This window comes from Gossypium hirsutum, chromosome A03, assembly GCF_007990345.1.
Source record: "Gossypium hirsutum isolate 1008001.06 chromosome A03, Gossypium_hirsutum_v2.1, whole genome shotgun sequence".
Lineage (NCBI taxonomy): Eukaryota > Viridiplantae > Streptophyta > Magnoliopsida > Malvales > Malvaceae > Gossypium > Gossypium hirsutum.
The window spans coordinates 99,861,185-99,876,710 of record NC_053426.1 but is presented as its reverse complement, the minus strand read 5'-3'; positions in this window follow the sequence as shown (position 1 = coordinate 99,876,710).

Below are 15,526 nucleotides of genomic sequence, written 5' to 3'. Positions count from 1 at the left end.
ATAGCAAATGGTTGAGATTTGAGTTTGTTATATATGTGAAATTAGGTAAAATAATGCATGTTTAGAAAATGACCATATTGATGTTTTGGTAAAGTGAAATTTGGCATGAAATTGAATGGCATATTGTGAGAGTGTATATCTTAGATTAGTTGGTGTTGAAAATGTATGAAATATGCTTGATTGAGGTTGATTGAATGACTATTTCATGCTATGTTTTGTGGCATTTAAGTTTCGGTGTAGGTACATGCAAATCGGGTGGCAAAATGGCTTGGTAAATAGCTTATTTTGTCCACACGGGCAGAGACATGGGTGTGTGTTTCAGCCTTGTGTGACACATGGTTATGTTACACGACCGTGTGTCCCTTGGTGTTGGAATTAAAATCAAGTCAGTATACTCCACATGGCACAGCACATGGACATGTGTGACATAGGTCAGTATACCTTACAAGTTTGGCACTCCCTAGCATACAGCCTGGCACACGGGCGTGTGTGGCCATTTTTAGGGACACGAGCGTGTGTGTTGGCTGTGTGACCTAAGTCAGAGAGTTACACGGGGTCAGACACGGCCATGTGATCCCATTTTGAATGTCCAAATGGCCTGTGACACTGGCATGTCTTTGGCCGTGTAAGACATATGGCCGGGCCACATAGGCATTTGTCCCCCCTATTTAGTAAATTTTTTAAGAGTTCCAAAAGTTTCCTGAGTTGTCAATTTAGTATTGAACCTTCCCGAATGCATGTTTTGGGCCTTGTGGGCTCGTATTAGGGACAATGTGAATGATTTTGAATGATGATCTATTGGATTTGAAAAATGTATGTGAAATGTATGATTTTCTGTCCTATAACTTTAGTAATGCTCCATAACCCTATTTCGGCGTTGAATATGGGTAAGGGGTGTTACATAGTAAAACCTCTATCCAATAGTTCTTGCAACTACACCTTAAACTCCTAAAGTTTTTTAGGTGCCATGCGGTAGGAAGCGATGGACACCGATGTCATTCCTGGCAACAATTCAATACAAAATTCCACTTCTCGATTTGGAGGTAACCCCGGCAATTCCTCAGGAAAAACATCAAGAAATTCCCTTACTGTATGAATCTATCAATTGAAGGATCATTTGTGCTTGCATCTCGGACATAAGCCAGATATGCTTCACACCCCTTTCGCACTATCTTTTTCGCTACCATAGCAAAATCACATGGGACAAATAATTTCGATGTTCCCCAACCATAACAATTCCTTTCCCAACCTCAGTTACTAAAGTCAACCTCTTTAGTGCACAATCCAATAGAACTTGATGCTCAACCAACTGGTCTATCCCCAAAATTAGGTCAAACTCATTAAATGGAAGCTCCATCAAATTAGCAAGAAGCACCTCTCCTTGAACCTCTAAAGGACATCTTTTATAAATTTTATTTATAAGTATGAAGGACCCTAATGGGCTAACTATAGTTACAGTGTTTTCAATTTTTGTAACGCCCCGTATCCGAGACCGTCGCCAGAGTCGAACACGAGGTGTTAACGGACTTAATTCATTACTTAAACAGCTCAAACAATTTATTTTTAAAACTTCCAGAGAAGTTGGTAATCTGCATCACAGTCGCTTAAAAATTCATATCTCGAGTTACAAAACTTGAAATCCAATTCCGTAAATTTTCCCTAAAACTAGATTCATATATCTATCAACTAATTTTTTTCTAAAATTTTTGGTCAGGCCAACTGGTACAGTTTATTAGTTAAAGTCTCCCCTATTTCAGGGTTCGACTGCTCTGACCTCTGTGTATTACGAATCAAATATCTCCCTATACAGAGTTCCAATTACTATGAAGTTTATTTCTCATAAAACTAGACTCAATAAGGAATCTGTAAATGTAAAGAATGACTTCTAATTATCTTTTTACAATTTATGATGAATTTTTAAAATTAGAACAGGGGATCCAGAAATCGCTCTGGCCCTGTTTCACAAAAATTTAAATATCTCATAAAATATATCTCATTTACCTATTTTGTTTCTTCCATTTTAAAATAGACATAATAATATTTGATTTTATAACTTATTCAAATTCACCTTTTTCATAATTTCCATGGAATAACTAGCATTTAAGCATACATAACACCAAACATGTCTTTGATTAGCCATTCCAACAGCTAATCATTATCAAGCCTTTACATACCAATCATTAGCCATATCATAAGATCATACACACAAAATGGCTACGATGCTATACATGCCATACTCAAAATGAAACGTCTAGCTATACCAAAATAATCCTCGTGATAGTGTGCCCGGACGTCCGACGTACTTTACGATCCCCGAGTTAGCTTGATAAAACTATAAAAAGAAGGAAAATAAATGGGGTAAGCATTAAGCTTAGTAAGTTTGCATGCAAATAAATAACAACATTCATAAGAACTTTCTTACTACTTGGCATGATACTACATAATGCAACTTCATTAATTGTCATAGACATATTTTAAACTTCTTCACTTACTCACTTACTTAAATACTTACTTACTTAATCAAATTTATTAATACATTTTACTTACCTTTTTCCTTATCAAGCATACATGAACATTATGTACTTACCTTTACTCTTCTAGCATGAACTTGTCTTACCTTTTTAGTATAACTCGTCTATCTTACCTTACCTTGATATTCTCTTTAAATTTTCCCGTTGAACCACTTGGAATACTAAGGATACACGGGTACCTTACCATTGCCATGACTTGTCATGGTCTTACATGGTATCCTTTTGAAACTTACCATTGCCATGTCTTGAAGTGGTCTTACATGGTAGCCTTGCCTTATGAACTCACTAATGCCATGCATTGGCATGGTCTTACATGGGACCTTTGCTTTATAGTAACTTATCAATGCCATGTCTTGACATGGTCTTACATGATTTCCTTGCCTTAGAGACCTTACCAACTGCCATGCCTTGGCATGGTCTTACATGGTATCCTTGAACCCTAAAGTCATGACATTTGTATCCTACACATTCCTAAGGTTCAACCGGGACTTTCTGAAATTTCTTCTCCGTCAATTCATGCTTGAGTCTTCTTTGAATAATTTCATAAAATAAATATACACATGCTGGAAATTAACAAAATTAACATAAAATAATAGAATATTGCATTTATTTACCGCAAACTTACCTTGAAACAAAATACGATCAACTATATCGATTTAGTCCACTATCTTTTTCTTTCCCCGGTCTAACTCCAGATTTTGTTCTTCTTGATCTATAATAAAAAAATTTAGCTTATTTAATACTCACATTTATTAAAACAGTCCTTGACCCAAACTTTGGCAAAACTACATTTTTGCCCCTAAACTTTCACATATTTGCACTTTTGCCCCAAGACTCGTAAATTAAACGTCATCTTATTTTCTTATGTTTTATGACATGCTGATCATTTTTCCCTTCTATGACAACATCAAATTCACACTCTAACATGTACTTATGACTATTAGGTATTTTTACCGATTAAGCCCTTTTACTCGTTTTCACTTAAAACCGAGTAGCACAAGTTGTCTAACATAATTTAAAACCTCATATTCTATCATAAAACACCAAAATACAAAAATTTCACCTATGGGTATTTTTCCAAATATGAACCCTAGGTTGAATTATTGCTAGAATAAGCTTAATCAAGTTATCGGGACTCCAAAAACGTAAAGATCATTAAAAACGGGGCTTGGAATCACTTACTATGGAGCTTGAAAGCTTGAAACAAACCCTAGCTATGGATAAACCTTGAAATTTCAGCCTAATGAAGAAGATGGACAAAAATTGGCTTTTAATTTTGTTTTTAATTCATTTTAATAACTAAATGACCAAAATGCCCTTACTACTAAACTTTCCAAAAATTCCATCCATGTCCAATTTTGTCCGTAGACTTAGAAATTGGTCAAATTTCTATTTAAGACCTCCTCATTAATATTCCAAAGCAATTTCATACTAAAAACTTCTAGAATGCAAGTTTTTCAAATTATTCGATTTAGTCCCTGATCTCAACTTAAGCACTTTATGCATAGAATTTCATCACGAAATTTTCACACAATCATGCAATCATATCATGAACCTCAAAATAATAATAAAATAAAATTTTCTACCTCGGATTTGTGGTTTCGCAACCACTGTTCCGTTTAAGCCCTATTTCGAGATGTTACAGTTTTCTCTACCCCAATCCCTAGTTTTACAGCCACATTACAAGCAATATACGAATGAGTAGATCCTATATCAATTAAAGAAAAGTAAGGTAATGAGTAAATAGTGAAGGTACCTGCAATGATGTCTGTCGCATATTTTTCATTTAGGTGTCTAGCTACATAAACCAAGGCAAGTTGCCTAGCCTTAACCCGATTTACACCCTGAACTGGTGCTCTCTAAACTTGATTACCATTCCTATTTCTGTTCTAATTACAGCCCCTCTGAGCACCTTGATTAGCCCTCTAATTTTGACCTTTAATTGGACCCTAATTCTGGGTCAGAGCTTGCAAATGATCCTTTCGACGAAGACAATCTTTGACCTTATGCTCCATCGATCCACAAACTAAGCAAGCACCCATTCTTCTCTGACACTTGCTCTGGTGGCGCCTCTGACAATACTTGCAAGCTTGAATTTTCCCTACCCTAGGGTCCACTGCTTCCCTATTCTGCAATGGTCTAACCACTTTGGCCCACTTAACAGGTCGTGGGTTTGCGCCAGTAGGGCCCATTTCTCTTTTGGGTTGATCCCTTTATTTCCCTTTCTTTATGCACTTCACGCTCTTAATCTCCTCAATAATCTTGGTATTCTTGAACAAAGCCTTAAATATATGCTTTTGGTGTAAAGCTACTTGAACCTTAAGGTCATACCTTAGACCCTCTTAAAAACGAAAACTCTTTTCTTGCTCAAACGCCACCATACTAGGTGCATAGCGGCTCAACCTTAGAAATTCCACCTCACACTCAGAAACATTCTTATCACCCTATTTAAGCTCAATAAATTCCAACCATCGGGCCTCCACATAGTGAGGGCCCACAAATTTACCCTTAAAGGCCTCCTAAAAATAAGCTCAATTAATACACTTTAGTAAAGTATCCCTAGCCACTGATTGCCACCACCGATAAGCCTCTTTCCTTAACAAAGACAAGATATCCTTATGTTTCTACTCAGGAGTGCAGTCCAAATCCTCCAAATTTTGTTTAATGGTTTCCATCTAGTACTCAGCCACTATAGGAATAGTTCCAACAATACCCCTAAACAACTCTGCCCCACTAAAATGGAGCCCCTTAGCAATCATCCCATAACTAACACCACCCATCGGAGCCCTAGCAACCCGATTCAAAGCCCTTAATAAAGCTAGTGTAACAGGATCATTTTCATCAAATCATCATTACCCCCATTTTTCCAAATTCCCACCCTCAGTAGTGAGTTCATTATTGACCTCATTCTTTTCATTATTCTGTTCTGGATCTAGTGATGCAGTCAACTCAACCGGAGCCCTTATAGTTCACCCGTATGGCCCCTCCTACCATGAGTGATCATTTCACGAGTATTCATTTCAGTGTTTTATGAATCTACAATTTAAAAGTAAGGTATCTTTAGTACTTTTTTTAATCGTTTAATGAACTTTCAACTTATATTTCTTCCATTAACATTTTATGCAATAGTCTCTATAGTCTTTCTAATTTTCATTATTGTTTCTATGGACTTGGCATTGGACCTTCGGACTCCGTTATTACCTGTAAAAAAAGTGCTTTCAAAATTTTGTTCTTTTTCTTTCCTCAAAAACACCCCTTTTATGTATGTATGCATGCAGACCCATTTTAAAAAGATTTGAAAACTTAGTCTGAGGTTTTGAACCTAGGCTCTGATACCACTAAATGTAACCTTCCAAACCTAGCCTAGACGTCATGGTCGAATCATGAAAGTCACATTGGACACCCAAGAGTCGAACCTAATCTAACGATAGTTAAAAACCTTCTAGTACTCTCTTTTTGTAAAAAAAAACGTGGTGTCTATTGTTCATTCTGGAAAATAAACATTCATTCTATTAACCCAACCATGTTTAGATCAAATTAGCAAATCAGACGTAGTTTTTGTAAAAAGATAGTACTCGACATTGCCTTTGAAAAATAATTTATCAACTTCTTCGCAGCAGAAAATTATCGTTACTAAACAAATTATTATTAACTTAGCCCAATAGCATGCATAGTCCAATATAAATGTATATAAATCTGTCAGTTTATCCTAAGAATGAAAAACATGTATGCATGAAAATCCCCTAAACAAAACAAAAAACAGTCTCAAACCACAGTTTCAATAATTTTGTAGTCCAAAACCAAATAATAATTATGAGAAAATAAAATAATAATAATAGCAAACTAATATGACAAAATTGAGTTTGAAGTCCATCGTACGTCTGCATGCCAATTTCGATCCTAAATTCATTCATTACTTGAGAAGTTAAGGTAATGGGGTGAGCTTAAAAAGCTCAGTGTGAGACTAAACAAACAAGCATAAAGTTTGAATAGCTATCTCTTAGCTTTGAAACATACTTTGAATCACTTGATTTAGAGTTTGAGAGCTCATGTTATGACTATTTTAGTGAAGATTGCACGGTCAAAATTTCTGGACGGGATTATTACGGAAATTACGAATTTCGGGCTTTTTTTTTATTTTCAAGCTTAAATTTTATTATATATGATTCCAATATTGTATTTATTAAGTTTTATTATTTATTATTTTATTAACTCTGGGAGCCTAGTTACATTACTCTATCATTGATAGAAGATTCTACTTGTGGGAGAGAAGTAAGTTGAACATTGAAAATTCTCCACAAGTGATAAAAGGTAAGCAAATGAAAGACACATTAGACATTAAAATATGTAGGCATACCTTGAATGTTTTCGATAAGTATGCTACTGATTTTATTTCTCCTTACGACAGGTTTTCTCGTTGGTCAAGTTCCATTAAAACTTGGTTTGAAAGTTCAATTGATTTGATATATTTATCTAGGTTTATAAATGTTGCTTTTGTTGCATTTGATAGGTTTATTAAAGAATCCTTTGCATTTGGTCTTGCAACAACATTTTCTACCTTAAACTTTAACGATGAATTTTTACATAATAATCTTAACCTTCTTGATTTTATTGTTATATGAGATTCTTGATTCATCGTTGGAAATTGTTATGGATGACCACAAATATTCAAAGAAAGTTACAGGTTATTTTTTACTTGAACACTCATCTGCCTAACATTTTTTTGTTCAGTGTTAATTGTTTGTTTTTGAAGGAGAGGTACTTGATCCATGTTGATTTGGGGGATCAAAATCATGTATTTGATTCTGGAGATAATTTCGGTACATAGGAAAGCTTAGATAAGTATTTTTTTTATTAATTCTAATCCCTTTACTTTTTCTACAACTAAAGATTCAAGGAAAAAATCTTTTTTAAGAAGGAGAAGTGATGCAAGTCTCATTGCCCAATTTCAGGCCCATGGATGTGATTGTCTTACACTACCTCAAGGCCTAATAACAAGGTCAAAGGCCAAGCCAATCAAACTAAGATTCAGTCAAATACAATATGTGAGGATGAATCTTTTTTAGGAAAGGGTGAATCATACATGCACGAAATGGATGAAATTTATTAAAGTCAATTCAACCAAGTTGCCAATTTTCAAGCTAAAAAGGTTAGTCAACTTGTGACAAATTTTGGATGAGATCCATGCATTTATGGGCTTAGATGTCTGTAGAACATTTTCATAGCTATCTCTTAACTTTGAAACACACTTCAAATCACTTGATTTCGAGTTTGGGAGCTCAAGTTATGTCAAAATCCAAGTTTTTTTTTATCGTCTAGAGCCTTAAGTCAAAATCTATGACTTGGACAAACCTACGATCTTGTTCTGCACCCATTCTTTATCAATCTCATTTCATTTCAAATTAATCTAACTCATATATATATAAAATTTTACATTCAATTTCAGAACCACAATTCAGTTAATCATCAACACGTAATATCTCACATTATATAACATATTTCAATTCATTTTTCCATGTCACATATCATATTCTAATTAAATCATACTATTAATCATTCAATAAACAAGTATATGAAAAAAATTATGTATTCACCTCAATATTCAAATTCAATCACAGAAAATCAATTTATACGAAAATGATATACTCACATCGATGATTAATCATTCAATAAACAAGAATATGAAAAAAATTATTTCTATCCCGAATCATAAAAGTACAAACCGAAAATCCTGTGTCACTTATCAGCAACTCTCATTTTTCCTTTCTCCCTCGACGGCTTAACATCATCTTTAGCGACGTACAATCATACAACAGATAAAAAATTATTAATTCCCATCCAATTCACATCCAAACATAAAGTCAACCATATTTTACATTTTAGTCAATTTAGTCCCTAAAATAGGGATAAGCATAACTCTCGATTCCTAGCTTCAAATTAAAATTTGATTTTACATATTCTCATTAGAGACCTTATATTTTCTATTACTGACATAATTTCATGAAATTTTTTACATTTATTCAATTTGGTCCCTAATGTAACAGAGTTAACAAACAAGCTAAGTTAACTTTACAATCTAGTCCTTTACATAATCTAAGCTTAAAATATATCAGTTTCAAGCCTATTTTCTATCAGTATCACTTGTATTTATTGTCCTAATAGACTATCTTTGTTTTGTGTTTATTGTCCTAGAGGACTATCTCCGTTCTATTTTTACTGTTCTAGTGAACTATCTCTATTTTGTGTTTACTCTGATTTGTCATCCCAGTGTACTATCATATGATGCAATTGAGCCTTTCATCCATGTTCTCACTCATTATACATGCTATAATAGAATCTTTCATCTATGGTCTTACACTGTATACATTTTATATTGTACCAAGTTGTCATGGTGTCTTTCATCTAGGGTCTTATGCTACGTACCTCATACCAGACCACCATAGTGTCTTTCATCTATGGTCTTACGCCATATATCATTGTCACGGTGTCGCCCTGAAGGACCAGCTGATACCACCGTTGCAGTAAATACCTTTCTATGATTTCAATTTATCGAATCCTCCTCCCATTATCTCTTTTACACCATCTAACTTTCATGCTCAAACACTGCAGTGTTCCCTCTGCAAGGCCCAGAGCTTCACCTGAGGCAGTATTTAATAGGTTCACTCCCCATTTCCCATCCTAACTTCATCTACCCCAATAAGGTTTATCCTCAATTACTATGTAATACATGCATCAAATCATCATCATCTTAAAGCAACAGTAATCAGCTTATCATGACACAACAACCTTGCCCATGCACAGATTACTCATGCATTACCTAGTTCATGCAAGCAGTATATCATCATCTATCACCCATAACTAGGATGTAGAAACTCACGTTATTTCCTTATACTTGTCACAATGGCTCGCCCGAATGCTAGTTTATCATTAGATTTGGAAATAGTCCTTCAATATTTCTCCTTCCTGGACATCCATGCTGACGACTGCTGCAACATGCAAAGCCTCTCACGATTACAACATCTTCTTCTTCAAGATGACTAAAGAAGAAGATGATTTTGATGAAAAGAATGTGTAAACAGGATTAAGGAATCCCTCCTTTCTCTCGTCCTCCTACCTACATATATATACCTTTATGGCGCAATCTTCACAGACCGTCATCACGACACAGTCCTAATTATTATGTTTCCCACTATGTAACTAGTCAGTCTTAATCTAACCAAACCAAATTTGGAATCTGAATTTCTCCTAACCAGCCACTTAACTCTCTAAAATTATCACTAATACCCCCAAACTTTCCATTACTATTCAATTAGCTCCCAAACTCCTTCCTAAATTCAAGTATTTTAGAAATTCGAGTGTCATAAGTAGCCTACCCATAAAGAAAATTTTGCCCTCAAAATTTTCTCTTCATAGGTGAATCTTAGTCTTTAGGAAAAATTATCATTCCTTGGACAACCCACTCTTAACTTACAAGCTTACATCCCTATTCACCTGGTAGTCTAGCATGTTCCCAACATTTTAAACCGCTTCACTCGAGTGGCAGATCCAGACTTTCCATAAGTAGTGGTCATCCATCAACAAGTGATTTCTCGACTGCCTAATAGAGCATTTAGTGTATAATATGGCAAAGTCACGGGACAAAGCCTATTTGAGCGTGTATTACTTTTGACGAATACTTAATAAATGTTTAGCTTTAGGAAGAAATTATTTCATCTTGTACAAGTGTCAACCATAGATTTGAGGAATTTGAATCATCTAATTTAATTCAACCAAACTTCCTTTGTATATTTGCATATTTAAATCAAGGCATGAAGTAAGGAGGTGTCTTGCTTGAAATTCTCCCTCTCTTCTTTGTTAATTAAGTTATTCTGAGTTTTTCCCTTTACTTATACTTCTATGTTTCCCAGTTCTAGATTCACTTCCTTCTCTCCTTGATCATCTTTCGCAAGTTTTTCAGGTAATTTCTCAAGGCATTTTTTTTCTTTTTCCTTTTTTTTTGTTATCGCCAAATGGTTAGGATTAAGCATAGTCATTGCAAGGGGTTAGCCATCATAGCAGTAGTAGTAAGAAGGGCCATATTGGTAATGATAAGGGCAATAATGTTAGGCCCAATGTGGAGATTGTCCCCTTCTATTGTACTACATCCCATAGGGAAATGGGATGTTATTTGATCATCTGAGGAATTCAACTTCCCAATTTTTTCTATGATTGTAGCCTTGCTCAAGGCGAGTGTCGATTGAACGACTCTTCCAAAGAAATCCTACTTCCATTTCATGTGTTTGAGGTTGGGTTTTATCTCCCCCTTAATTATTTCTTCATCTTTGTTCTTAATGAGTATGGGATCGCATCTAGGCACCTCACCTCAATTGGGTTGGCCCATTTTAGTGTTCATCAAGGGTATAAGCCCATAATTAAAAACTGGGTAACAGCCTGGTTTCAACTAAATCAGAATAGTGGTTTCAGAACCACAAATTCAATGTCAAAAAATTATTTTAATATTATTTTATGTGTTTATTGCATGATAGTATGTATGAGTGAAAATTTCATGAACTAATTTTATTGTTTAATTGCCCAATTTGAGAAAAAAGACTAAATCGCGTAAAATGCAAAAGTTGCATTCTATTAGTTAATGGTGTCAAATTGCTTTGGCTTTTTAATATGATGGCCTTAAATGGTAATTAGACCATTTTAAAGGTTAATGGACATTAATAGACATCCATTATATGTTTTATATGTTTATAATAAAGGTTATACTAGTAAATTAATTAATTAAGTAGTAATAAATAAAACAAAATAAAAATTAGGCTTCATTATCATCATTTTTGGTCGAATGAAGCTTGAAGAAAAGCTAAAATAGGGTGTTTCATTCTGTTAGGCAAATTCAAGTAATTAAGGTACGATTTTTATCCATTTTTGATAATTTTTACGTTTTTTAGATTGTTCTTTATATTCTAGCTAGCCCGTACCTTAGATTTTCAAATTGTTAAAGGTTTAAAAAGTTTCCATTGATGAATGCTTGAGTAATTTGATGATTGATGACAAATTATGAAGGTTTATGGATAGATTAAATAGTTTTGTAAAGTGATTTTTGACAAAAATGTCAAATTGGGATTAAATTGTGAAATATACAAATTGAGTTGTTGAAATGTGAAATAAATTGAAAACATGGGATGCTAGTAATGCATATTAAATTCGGCCAGGCATGGGTCTTATTGAATTATGTGAATTTTGTGTATTTATGAAATAGGGACTATATTGTAAATATGTAAAAGTTTAGGGGCTAATATGCAAAATTGCTTAAATGCGTGTTATTGACTAAATTGAAATAATATGTGATTGAATAAGTTGATTTTGAATATATTTAGATCAAGAAAAAAGGAATCCGGAATTAGATTGGGGGAAAGGAAAGATTATCGAGTAATTGACTCATTTTGCCATTTTCATACTCGAGGTAAGTTTGTATGTAACGAGCTCTATTTTAATCGTATTTAAATGTTTTGATATTGCATAAATTGTAAATTCTAGACTATGAACTTGTTCGACCATGATTCCACAATGATTCAACAGTGATTCGAAATGATTCGACTATGATTTGGTATTGGAAATTCCCAGTTGAACCTTAGGAATAGTCTAGGATATTAATGACATGTCATTAGGGTATTAAGTTGGCTTCGGGCCACACTTCGGGTGATAGTTATACCTTCATTTGGCTATGGGCCATGGTATAGGCATTTTGGAGAGGAGTTACCTTGATTTGGCTACGGGCCATGGTATAGGTACTTATCGATTGAGATCCTTAAATATCTGACTTCTAATCCTGATGGTTCAACAGGAAATTGAAAGATGTGGACTAGAATGAGATTGGTACAATTTGGTACCAGTACGTACATAAAGTTTATAAACATTGAATCCATGAAATGGATGAATTCTTGGTAAGCTATTGAATGAATGATTGAATGGTTTAAGATTTAATGTATTTGTATTATCTTGCATTTATATTGATTGAATTGTGAATGAATAGTGAAGTTTCTCATTACGTTAATACGAACTTACTAAGCTGTGAAGCTTACTTTATGTTACTTTCCTATGTTTTATAGAGAATTAAGGCTAGCTCAGATCTGGGAGCCATCAAGAACATCATCACACTATCAAACGTCTATTTTTGGTACTTTTGAAGTTATGTATATATGGTATATGGTATGTATAAGGTAGTCGTGGTATTTTGGTTGTGATTATAACCATAGGAGTTGGCTTGTAAATGATGTAAATATTGATGTGTGTTTGGCTATTAGAAATGGCTCATAAATGTATATGTTTTGGTTGTAATTATGTAGCCATAAGTGTTGGTTTATGTTGGCATGTTGGTATGAATATTATTATGGTTTTGTAGTAGTAATGTTGGATTGATTCATGGAGCATAATGATTGAGAAATGCTTTGATGAAGTATGATTTTAGAAATTGAGTTAATAAGTATTTTAATAGGCATCTGGCATTGAATTGAATATTGAATTTGGTTGAAAATGGATATAGTATGATTGTGTATTGGTTGATGAAAGTTGGCTGCATATTTGTGTCTTGAAATGGTACCAAATGAACTTATATAGGTATGTCATAAAGGGTGGCAAATTGGTCTTGCAAATGGCTTATTTTTGTCCACACGGGTAGAGACATTGGTGTGTGTCTCAACCGTGTGCGACACACGGTCAGGTTATACGACCGTGTGTCCCCTGGTGTTGATATTAAAATGAAGTTGGTATACTTCACACGACCTCACACACGGGCGTAGGATTGGTTGTACTGTACAAGTCAGTATACCCCGTAATTGGCACATTGGCCGTGTTGATAAGTCAGTATAGCCTACATTTTTGGCATGGGCTAAACATATGGGCGTGTGGTTGGCTATGTGACCCAAGTCAGCATGTATGCCCTATTTCCACACGGCCTGAAACACGGGCGTGTCTAGAGCCGTGTGAGGAACATGGCCTGTTCACACGGGCGTGTCTAGAGCCGTGTGAGGAACATGGCCTGTTCATACGGGCGTGTGACCCCTGTATGAATGAAAATTTTTGAAGTTTTCCTAAATTTTTGTATATTATCTGTTTAGTCCTGACTCACTTCTAAAGCATGTTTAAGACCTTGTAGGCCTTTATAAGGGACAAAGTGATTGTGTTGAATGGTTTATGAAATTGTATGTTTTATGTTGTGAATTGATTGGTAATGTCTCGTAATCCTATTCTAGAGACGGATACAGTTAGGGGTGTTACATTTTATTGGAATTAGTGCTACGGTTTAGTCGATATTAGGACTAACGTAGTATGTGTGAGAGTCTAGCTATACATGCCATATATACTCTGAGATAGTGTGATGATTCCTGATAGCTTAAATTTTGTTTTCGTATAGTAATAGATCCTGAACAAGCTGTAGCCGATGATGTAGAAAGTAATGCACCAGCTCCCGCTCAAGGGATGGCACCATCTGATTCTAGGCCTGTAATGAGTAGCCACGATTGAGAGCCTAAACAAGCCTTTTTCTAGAAGATGAATGAATGGTTCACACAATATATCCGAACAAATTTGGCTGTTAAACAACCCCTACCCCCACTTATTCCTCAACAAATTCCTGTTGTTCCTCAAGTTGTGGATTCGATAAGGTTAAACAAACTGCCAGTGGACAAGATTCATAAACATGGGGCTGAAGTGTTCCGAGCTACTGTGGATGATGATACTGAGAGAGCTGAGTTCTGGCTCAAAAATACAATTCGGGTATTTGATGAATTATCTTGTACTCCTAATGAATGTATTAAATGTGCGGTATCCTTGCTGAGAGACACCGCGTATCAACGTGGAACACGCTAATATTTGTGGTGTAACAACCCGATTTAAACCTGAATCAAAATAGTGGTTTCGAGACCACGAATTTGAGTTAGAAAAATATTTAAAAATTATTTTCTGGGTTTATTATGTGTGAATTTATATCTGTGAAATTTTTGTGATTTAATTTTATTGTTTTAGTGTCTGATTAAATAAAAGGACTTAATAGCGTGAATTGAAAACTTGATAGTTAAAAGCATAATGGCCTAATTGTTAATGGATTTCTAAGTAAGAGCTTTTATGTTGTAAATAACCCATTTGGGTAGGCAATGGACAGTTGAATCCTTGTTATATGTGATTTAGTTATTTAATTATAAAGGGTAAATAGGTAAATTAAATGTTAAGTTATATTATATCATAAAGCATAAAATAATAAAACCAAATTCATATTGTCTTTACATTGCCAAAATAAAAGAAGAAAGAAAAGAATAGGAAGCTAGGTATTCGATCATTGTTGAGCTTAATTCAAGGTTCGTTTTTACTCGGTTTTTGATAATTTTTACATTTTTGAGATCGTTGCTAAGTAATCTTTAAGACCCATGCTTTAATTTTTTTTATTTTGATGAATATTTTGGGTTATGACATTGATAAGAGTTTGTGATTTTTGTTGTTTGATGATGAAAAATGAAAGATATGTTTTAGATTAACATGTTTTGTACTGGAGTTTTTGATGATTTTGAGTAATTAGGACTAAATTACAAAAATAATAATTTAAGGGACTAAAATGTGAAATAAATGAAACATATGGACTTGAATGAACACTAAGAATATTCGGCCAAACATGGGTATAAGGAAATTTTGCATATTTTGTGTTTTGTGCAATAGGAACTAAATTGTAAAAAAGTGTAAATGTTAGGGGTAAAATGGTAATTTGTCCATTCATATGTTTTTGGACTAAATTGAATGAAAATATATTTGAATGAGCTTAATTTGAATATGTTTAGGTCAAGAACCAAAGAAATCGGATTTGGATCGGGGGAAAACGAAAGTTGTCGACTAGCTGCGCTGTTCTGTTCTGTATCCTCCGAGGTAAGTTTATAAGCAAATAGACATGTCTAGTTGTAGTTAAATGCTAATTATATATGCTGGTAAGTAATATATGAATTTATACATGCTATTTCCGA